The sequence below is a fragment of the Montipora capricornis genome, chromosome 14 (genome assembly GCF_036669925.1).
Source record: "Montipora capricornis isolate CH-2021 chromosome 14, ASM3666992v2, whole genome shotgun sequence".
NCBI classification, from domain to species: Eukaryota; Metazoa; Cnidaria; class Anthozoa; order Scleractinia; family Acroporidae; genus Montipora; species Montipora capricornis.
Genome location: NC_090896.1, coordinates 18,398,394 through 18,408,393, shown reverse-complemented (window position 1 = coordinate 18,408,393; position 10,000 = coordinate 18,398,394). Strand labels below are relative to the sequence as shown.

Here is a 10,000-nt window from a genome sequence, read left to right as displayed (position 1 = left end):
TTACTGTGAATAATATAGGGTAAAACATTTTTAATTCTTGTAGCAATCAATTTTCTATTAGCGTGCGATCTTTCCCTTGGTTTTTTGTTAAAGTAATGACAGCTTGCTTTTGGGAATTAGACATTTCTTCCTTTATGAAGGACTCATTAACACAATTTATGAACGGTTGACAAATAAGATCCCAACAGTTTTTGTAGAATTCAATTGGGATTCTGTCATTTCCTGGAGACTTGTTTTTTTCAAAAGTTTCTAAAATCCTGTTGCATTCTTCTATGGTGATCTGGCCTTGACAGGATAATTTTTGTTCATATAATTGAGTTATACTTAAATTGTTTAGAAAAGACTTAATAGAATCCGTGTCTACTGCTTTTGTTTTGTACAAGTTGTAATAAAAGTCTTAAGCAAACTTGTATCGTCCTCTCTTTGTCATTTCTCTGTTTAGCCTTTTCTTTAGAGTACCTGATGGCGTGCATTCTAATATTGTATTTAATCCAGTCCCATACGCAACGTTTATCTGATAATTCTTTTTCCCCATCTCATTTCCATTTAGGTATGTTAACATTCAGATAATTTAAATATTCTTCATCATCTAATAGCGATACATTCATTTTCCGCATGCCAGATCCTTTTGCCTCTCCAAGGTCGGGTGTGAGTTTACAGAGTTTTTTACCGAGTCTAACTACATAGAATTTAATTTCGAGAATGAGTTTAACTGTGGAAAGTTTAAAAGAGCTGTGGACACAAGAATTTCTTCCTAATATCCGAAAGGAAATCCGCGAGGAAATCGACTCGCTGAAGACTCGTCTCCTCGACCTCAATAAAAGGTTTGACGAAATTGAAAAGTCCCAAAATTTTATTTCAAAGCAATACCACACTGTGATATTGACGATCAAGAACTTAAAAGAACACAAGGATGGGGTGAAAAGGCAAATTCAAGAGATCGAGGAAGACATAAACAAGCTCCACATTGATGGTTATAGTGTGGACGTCAAGTTGGATGAGCTCGAGCGAAGAAACCCTCTCAAAATAACCGGTAGATCTCGACAGAAACAATATATATATATCGATCGCTCATCGTTTACCGCCAACGAAGAAAGTAAAAAACCGACTAATTGTCAAATTCACTCGAAGAGAGAAAAGGGATGTAATCTTCAGCAAGAGGAAAAACTTAAAATCCAAGTGGACTAAAGATCTCCCATCTGTGGTTTGCGAGCCATAATCTGCGGTTGTAAGTCATAAAACACAAATCCATGTCAACGAAAGTTTAACACCATACAGAAAATTACTACTGGGCCGAACTTTACAATTCAAGCGTGAACACAACTACAAGTTTATTTGGATGGCTAATGGTAAAATACTGCTGAAGAAAACGGAGAGCGCCACTCTGAAATGTTTTGAAACCCATGAGGAATTCGAAGAGGTTCTTGATCAGTCCAATTAATTAGTTATCAGTTTAAGGACTTCTTTTAACTTGTATAATTGCAGAGGTAAAAATGGCTGATTACCAGGAAAACGTAAGTTTTCATGATTAGTGTGCTCGACTCCGGATCGAGTTGTCCGGGTTCGGGGCCTGGCCGGGGACATTGTGTTGTGTTCTTGGGCAAGACACTTTACTCTCACGGTGCTTCTCTCCACCCAGGTGTATAAATGGGTACCGGCGTAATGCTGGGGGTAACCCTGCGATGAACTAGCATCCCATCCAGGGGGGAGCATAAATACTCCTAGTCGCTTCATGCTACGCAAACCGGAGATAAGCGCCGGCCTTAATGGGCCTTCAGGCTCGTAACAGAGACTTACCAGGAAAACGTAAGTAGTTCTTTACAATTTTTTTATTTAACTGATAGGGAATTTAATGCTCTGGTCGGCAACTGGCCTGATAGGCGCCATGATTTTGACCTTCACGCTCTCTTCCCAAATCCAAATGAATTCGACGAGTGCAACCCAGATCTAATGTTAAATACCCCTTTCTCGGAATATTATTTAGTTCTTGGTTTTAATAAAATGCTAGACAATTTAGATGTAAAATCTTTTTCAATTCTTCATTCCAATATTAGAAGTTTATCTAAAAACCTAAATCTATTGGACGAAATATTATGCTTCCTTGACTCCAAGCTGGATATACTTGGAATTACTGAAACTAAACGGGGTGAGAAATCTATTTCTAATGTTAGTATCAGAGACTATAATTTTTTTCACACGGACTCTCCAACAAATGCAGGCAGAGCTACTTTATACATAGCTAATGATCTTAAAGCTGTACCGAGGCCCGACATTAAATTTGATTTAGCACTAGTTGAATCCTGCTGGGCAGAAATTGATACTGGTGAAGATAAAAAGAGGCTGTGTTTATAAGCATCCCACTTGTAATTTAGAACAGTTTCGCAACCAACTTAATGATATAATTAAAACAATTAATCCCAATAGACACAATAGATATGCTTTATGCTGATAACATCTTGCCGATCATTACTAAACCTACCAGGCTCACTGATCATACATCAACACTCATTGATCATATATATACAAATTGTTTACAATTTTCTGCATAGTTAGAACCCAATCTATACGGAATAATAGTAACAAAAAATATTTTCGAGACTATTCTAAATTTAGCAAGGATCTACACTTATATGATATAAAACTGATAAATTGGCACGAAATCCTCAACCCAGAAAAGAATCTAAATGAAAAGGTACAAGAGGCAATGAGTACCCTGAATAAGATTATAGATAAACATGCGCCCGTGAAGCTGGCTAGCCAAAGCAAACAAAGGCAACTTAATAAACCATGGCTCGCTAAGGGTATCCTAAAATCGGTAAAAAGGAAACAGAAAATGCGCCGTACACATTTCCTAAGCAAGGACTTACCGTCAAAAAATCGGGGAGTATAAGCATTATGCAGCCATTCTTTCACATCTTAAGAATGAAATTAAGACAGAATATTATAGTATGCAATTTTCAAAGTACAAAGACAACCTTAAGAGCTTCTGCCTGAGAGACCAGGGCAGACTTGGAAATGAAGGTCGGCCGATTTCGCTTAAAATTGGTACACAAAGTACTTATGTCGACTTATGTAATGTGCCAAAGTTTCAGCTTCAACGACTTTTTTTTAGCCGAGTTCTGGATATCAGCCCTTCAGGGGTCCCCAGAGGCTGATTTTCAGTGCAATTTTGGCCACTTTTAAATCTCTTTTTTAGCAACATGAAATTAATTTCAGGCAAAAACAAAACCATCTTTGTAAAGCCCTATCCTTAGGCTTTGATGGGTGAGGACATTAGCTTATGGAAATTTTTCGCTAGCCTGTGGCTGTTATCACAACTTGATCATATTTGAAGCATATGGGAAGCAACCAGAAATGGCCTGTTTTTCAGACCAAATATTTTCCATGCCCATGTTTTATATCTTGAGGTCTTAGTATCCATGCAAAGGTCAGCCCTTAGTTTAGTAATGTCAAGAAAAAAATACTAAGGTTGAGGCTTTTACTAAGAAAAAAACTTACGAGAAGATGGCTAACCAGACCACTTCCGGTTAAAATTTCAACAAAGCGTGTCTGCAAAAATCAGCCATTTAATTTCGATTATCTTTTTTCCTTCCAAGTTATGGTTAAAAGAGACTCTGAAGTTAATTGTCACCGAAAAGACTTGCCGTTAATAAGAAATTTTTATGTGATTGATTTAGGACCGATCAGATAGTGGTCCGACAGCGGTTATAAATTTCTTGGAAGAAGTCTTGAAAATTACGGACAATAGAGCCGCTGCGAAAACTCTTTATTTACCTAACAACACATCTCTTGCCGGTAAATCACAATGCAAAATTGCATCTTTTTCGTCCAAACTGCAATGTTAAGTTTATCTCCTTTGTTCAACTCGTTCAATGTATCACGTCTATGGCCAGTAGTAATGAAGCGCTAATTAAATCAGGATATAAGCAAGCTTTGTAGTTCCATTCAGTAGTACTATAACCCACCTGTTTGGGCTTTAATATTTTCTGAAGAAAAAAGAAGTTATCGGTCTCTTTAAATGCAACCACAACATCTGTCGTGACACTACTTGAGAATCGTTTTGAACCTTTAAGAAATTTCGAATATAATGAAACCTAAGTCTAACACAAATTGCAGTCACTCTTCCAGGCTCTTTGCAAAGTGTCTGGATAAATTCACTTACAAAAAAGGCTCACCTGGCTTCACTTTTACACACATGCCTCTTTTCTACAATCCCTTAAAAGTGAGGTAACATTAGAAACTTTAGCCCCAGCGATAAATTGGTCGCAAGTGCGTTGTTGTGAGTTAGATATACACAGGTCGATTAATACCGTACGTGACGAGGCCATTGTAGTTTGCTGGCTATGACTGACTTGGAATTCAGTTGTTTTCTCGTGCAGATTCGTCTCCTTGATATTGCAGAGAATGATTATAATAGAACTTGTATGAGAACCTCAATGGCATGATTTCTTTACTGAATATTTACGCAAACGGGGAATTTTCGGCGGTGACGTGGACATATCACAATTGGTCGTTAATTCATCTTTCGAGACGCCAGCTTGGTTAGGAATTAACTTCCATTTAGGAAAATTGTCAACTCTGTGTGACGTAGTCCGTTTATTACCAGCAGCGCCCACTTTGACTAGCAGGGCGTAACATCTCGATCTAATGTCGCTAATGGGAGAGTCACAGCAGGCTCTGACGGCTTGTTATCTCGTGCCCCACATATGTCAACTTCTTTCCAAAAGGTGCACCGTATACTCATGGTTTTGATTTCCCAAGAGACTAAATTGTGAAATCCAGACTTTCGCTACTCTGCCTTTCAAAAGCACTCAAATGGACTCAACTGAAACAGATTTAATTAGTTTAATTAATAGACCGCAGATAGTTTCTTTTTTCGCAAATAAACAAAGCAGCCGGCAAGGTGTCCACTTTCTTTTGAAAGTGCTGGCCATTTATTTCTTCCCCGATGCATTTTGTTGATTTAGGACAGATTAAAGTCCACATTACATTCGGATTCTACACAAAAAGGAACTGGCATAGCGCGTTAGCGGGTTAGACTCTGGATCGGGCGGTCCTGGGGCCCGTCTCTCAAAAGTCCCGAAACTTTACGGGCCACTTTCGGGTGTTACAATTCCCTTTGTATCTCAAGAACGGAGAGGACTTATGTCGTCAAACTTCACAGTCATTTTTCTTTTTGTTACCTTGAAAACACTTTAAAAGATCGGCTTTCTAAAACAAGTGGTTGGCAGTTTCACAAATGGCTTTTCGGGTTTTCGGGACTTTTGAGAAACGGGCCCCAAGTTACTAAGGCGTTGACATGTTGTCTTGGGAAGGCAATTTTCTTTAACAGTGCCTTTCTCCGCCCAGATGTATAAATGGGCACCAGTGATTATTATCATGTCCAGGAAAGAAGAGCAGTAACCAATTTAAGCTCCAGCAGGTAGGAGCGGGCACCTTATCACCTACAGCATGCATAATGGTCCTCCAGGGCGATTACCGCCTAGGTTGCTTCTTATTACCGAAACTAGAGTTAAGGGTCAGCAATTCAGTGTGAGTCCATAAAGACTTACTTTTTCATGTGATCTACAGCTACGGGTGCCATAAAAAACCCCCAAGTCCTTAAGGGCTCCAAGAAAGCTGAAATATTTTATTTCCCAAGTTGCCAAAACAGTAGTCTTTGCCGGAAGGATAACCCACTCCATCCCTGTCCTATCTTTGGATATATATGCAGTATGGATGCCACCATGGATCTGTGCTGTTTGAGAAAGCAACAAAAGGAAAATACTGATAGAGAAAGGGAAAGAGTGCCCGTGAGTAATCTTCTAGCAATTTAGTGGATTGGCGGCGAAAACGGACCGTGTTGGACGTCCTTATCAATCATTTACAACATACGTGAGCCATTTACACTGGGGCACTGGGTATGAATAAATATTCAGTAAACAAATCATGTCATTGAGGTTCTCATACAAGTTTTATCATAATCATTCTCTGCAATATCAAGGAGACGAATCTGCACGAGAAAACAACTGAATTCCAAGTCAGTCATAGCCAACAAACTACAATGACCTCGTCACGTACGGTATTAATCGACCTGTCTATATCTAACTCACAACGACGCACTTGCGACCAATTTATCGCTGGGGCTAAAGTTTCTAATGTTACCTCACTTTTAAGGGATTGTAGAAAAGGGGCATGTCTGTAAAAGTGAAGCCAGGTAAGCGTTTTTTGCAAGTGAATTTATCCAGACACTTTGCAAATAGACTGGAAGAGTGACTGCAATTTGTGTTAGACTTAGGTTTAATTATATTCCAAATTTCTTAAAGGTTCAAAACGATTCTCAAGTAGCATCATGACAGATGTTGTGGTTGAATTTAAAGAGACCGATAAGTTCTTTTTTCTTCAGAAAATATTAAAGCCCAAACAGGTGGGTTATAGTACTACTAAATGGAACTACAAAGCTTGCTTATATCCTGATTTAATTAGCGCTTCATTACTACGGGCCAAAGACGTGATACATTGAACGAGTTGAACAAAGGAGATAAACTTAACATTGCAGTTTGGACGAAAAAGATGCAGTTTTGCATTGTGATTTACCGGTAAGAGATGTGTTGTTAGGTAAATAAAGAGTTTTCGCAGCGGCTGTATTGTCCGTAATTTTCAAGACTTCTTCCAAGAAATTTATTACCACTGTCGGACCACTATCTGATCGGTCCTAAATCAATCACATAAAAATTTCTTATTAACGGCAAGTCTTTTCGGTGACAATTAACTTCAGAGTCTCTTTTAACCATAACTTGGAAGGAAAAAAGATAATCGAAATTAAATGGCTGATTTTTGCAGACACGCTTTGTTGAAACTTTAACCGGAAGTGGCCTGGTTAGCCATCTTCTCGTAAGTTTTTTTCTTAGTAAAAAGCCTCAACCTTAGTATTTTTTTCTTGATATTACTAAACTAAGGGCTGAACTTTGCAGGGATACTAAGACCTCAAGATATAAAACATGGGCATGGAAAATATTTGGTCTGAAAAACAGGCCATTTCCGGTTGCTTCCCATATGCTTCAAATATGACCAAGTTGTGATAACAGCCACAGGCTAGCGAAAAATTTCCATGAGCTAATGTTCTCACCCATAAAAGCCTAAGGATAGGGCTTTACAAAGATGATTTTGTTTTTGCCTGAAATTAATTTTATGTTGCTAAAAAGAGATTTAAAAGTGGCCAAAATTGTACTGAAAATCAGCCTCTGGGGACCTCTGAGGGGCTGATATCCAGAACTCGGCTAAAAAAAAGTCGTTGAAGCTGAAACTTTGGCATATTACATAAGTCGACATAAGTGCTTTGTGAACCAATTTTAAGCGAAATCGGCCAACCTTCATTTCCAAGTCTGTCCCGGTCTCTCAGGCAGAAGCTCTTAAGCAAACTCGGAAACTTACTGGTACCCTTGTTAAAAGGAAAACTAAAGGTCAAACTCTCCCCACGAGAATTATTCACAATAACAGGACTTTTACACTAGAAAAGGATATTGCTGAATTTTTCAATAACTTCTTTGTAAATATTCTGCCATCTTTGGCAAAGGAAATCAAAACTGATCATACAGACCCCTTGCAATACATAGAATCTACTCCATCAAACAGTTTTTATCTTGCTCCAGTAACCCAAACACAAGTATCTACATTATTTTCTGGACTAAAAGAAAATAAAGCATCCCTAAATGTTCCTAACAAACTTCTTAAACGTGCGAGCTCTCTGCACCCTTCACTGAAATATATAATGAGTCAATACTATCAGGGAATTTCCTGAAATCTTTAAAATTTCAAAAGTAACCCCGATATTTAAAAGTGGCAGTGTATTTGAGTTAGGAAATTATAGGCCAATAGCAGTTATTTCCCCCTAGACTAGTGTATGACCAACTTGTGTCCTATCTAGAAAAAGAATGTCTACTCTTTAACTTCCAGTTTGGCTTTTGAAAGGGATACTCCACTGAATATGCCATTCTAGAAACCATGGAGAAATTAAAATCAGCAGTTGACGATCAACAATTAACATGTGGTATCTTTTTAGACCTTTCCAAGGCCTTCGATAAAATTAACCACCATATTCTTTTAGAAAAACTGTATAAATATGGGATCCGAGGACTTCCCCATGTATGGTTTTCAGACTATATAACTAATCATAAACAATATGTCAAAGTTGGTAATGCAGAATCCAGCCTGAAAACGATCACATGTGGCGTGCCTCAAGACTTCACACTAGGTCCACTGCTATTTCTATTGTATATTAATGATTTGTATAGGTCCTCGACGAAATTAACTTTTAGGATTTTTGCAGATGATACAAATTTGTTTTATTCCTCAAAAGACACCGAACAATTACAATCAGTTGTTAATGAAGAACTTGGAAAGGTCTTAAAATTTTGTGCAGCAAATATGCTATCCATTAATTTTAAGAAGACAAATTACATGATAACTAGCTCACGTAAGAAGAAAACAAATATCAGTATAACAGTTTGCAGTATAGAACAAAAGTCCCAGATTAAATACTTGGGTGTCTTTATTGATGAGCACCTATAGTGGAATGCTCAGCTCCAGCACATTAACAACAAAATAACAAAAAGTATTGGAATTTTATTTAAGCTTAGGCATTACATGCCTATGAGTACACTCAAACAACCGTATTATACTCTCATATATACGTATTTAACTTATGGAATAATGAGCTGGGGTACCGCATACCAAAGTAAGTTTGGTATTTGCCACATCTTTTTTGCAAACAAAAGAGAAAGTCTCTCACCGTACTTTAGACTATTAGAAATTTTAAAGTTAGAGAATATTTTAAAATTAAAATTGGCGCTCTTGTGCATAAAATACAATATCGAAAGATATATATACCTCTTGCTCTTTATGATTTAGTTCATAATTATAAGACCAGGTATGCTACTAATCAAAACCTATACAGGCCATTTTCTAGAACTAATTATGGCCTAGCAAGGTTTAGCGTAGTGGCATCACAGACCTGGGAAGCAATACCTATGAAAATTAAGTGTCTCCCCTTTGACAGTTTTAAAAAAGAACACAAACTCTCTCTACTTGACAGTTAGGCGTGTGATTAACTTAGCCAGACCTTTATAACTAGTTTCTATAAGCACTACATAACCTCCACCCACTTGTCACCGCTCTGTGGTAGCAGCCAACTCGAAAAGTTGGCTCCTTTGGCTGCTACACACTTTCTTCTTTGTTATGTTTAATTCAATGTATAGCTAGCTCTGTTTTTATTTCTTTTTTACTTTTTCCGTTGTTGTATTGTAGTTGAATAAGTGTGCGTAAAATGAACTTGAACTTGAACGTTGGCCGAGGCTTAAACTAATTGCCGAATGATCAGTTCTTATTGCAGGGATAATATCAATGGAATTTACAAATCACAAAGGTTATTGGAAATAAGCCAAAAATCTAGACGACATAATATAACAGGTGATTTTTGGCTCCAAGTGTAACTTTTTGTTTGAGGATTTTTAACTCTCTAGATATCGACCAGAGCTAATTCACTTTGTAAGCATTCTATACTGTTGACTACCGATTTCCTTGGTATCATTATTCCACCTCTTTTATCTAAAGTTGGGTTTAATGGACAATTGAAATCCTCGCCTACAATAATGTTCTCCTCGGAATCTAAATTTTCAGTTTGGTGCATAAATATTGACAAGTACATATACTTTATCATCAACTTGAACTTTAGAAATAAAGCGTCCCAAAGGATCCGGAACTGTAAAAAGCACTATACAAAGCACTATACAATTCGCATTTTTGTTTATCAGTATTGTGGTACCACATGAATTTGGACTACCATGTGAAAAAAACATTTTTCCGCCCCATTCACGTTGCCATTGATTTTCTGTTGCTTTATTTGAATGCGTTTCCTGTAAAAATATCACGTCTGCATTCTTTCTGCGACACTATGTGAAAATGGAGCGTCTATTTTTTAAATTGCTAACTCCCCTTACATTCAAAGAAACTATTTTTAAAG

At 37.5% G+C, this 10,000-nt stretch overlaps 2 pseudogenes; both read left to right on the top strand.

Annotated features, from left to right (window-relative positions):
• Positions 1-702: 702 nt before the first annotated feature.
• LOC138031567 (uncharacterized) lies at positions 703-1,441 on the top strand (annotated as a pseudogene).
• Positions 1,442-1,766: 325 nt separating this feature from the next.
• On the top strand, positions 1,767-2,994 carry LOC138031566 (uncharacterized; annotated as a pseudogene).
• Positions 2,995-10,000: the final 7,006 nt, after the last annotated feature.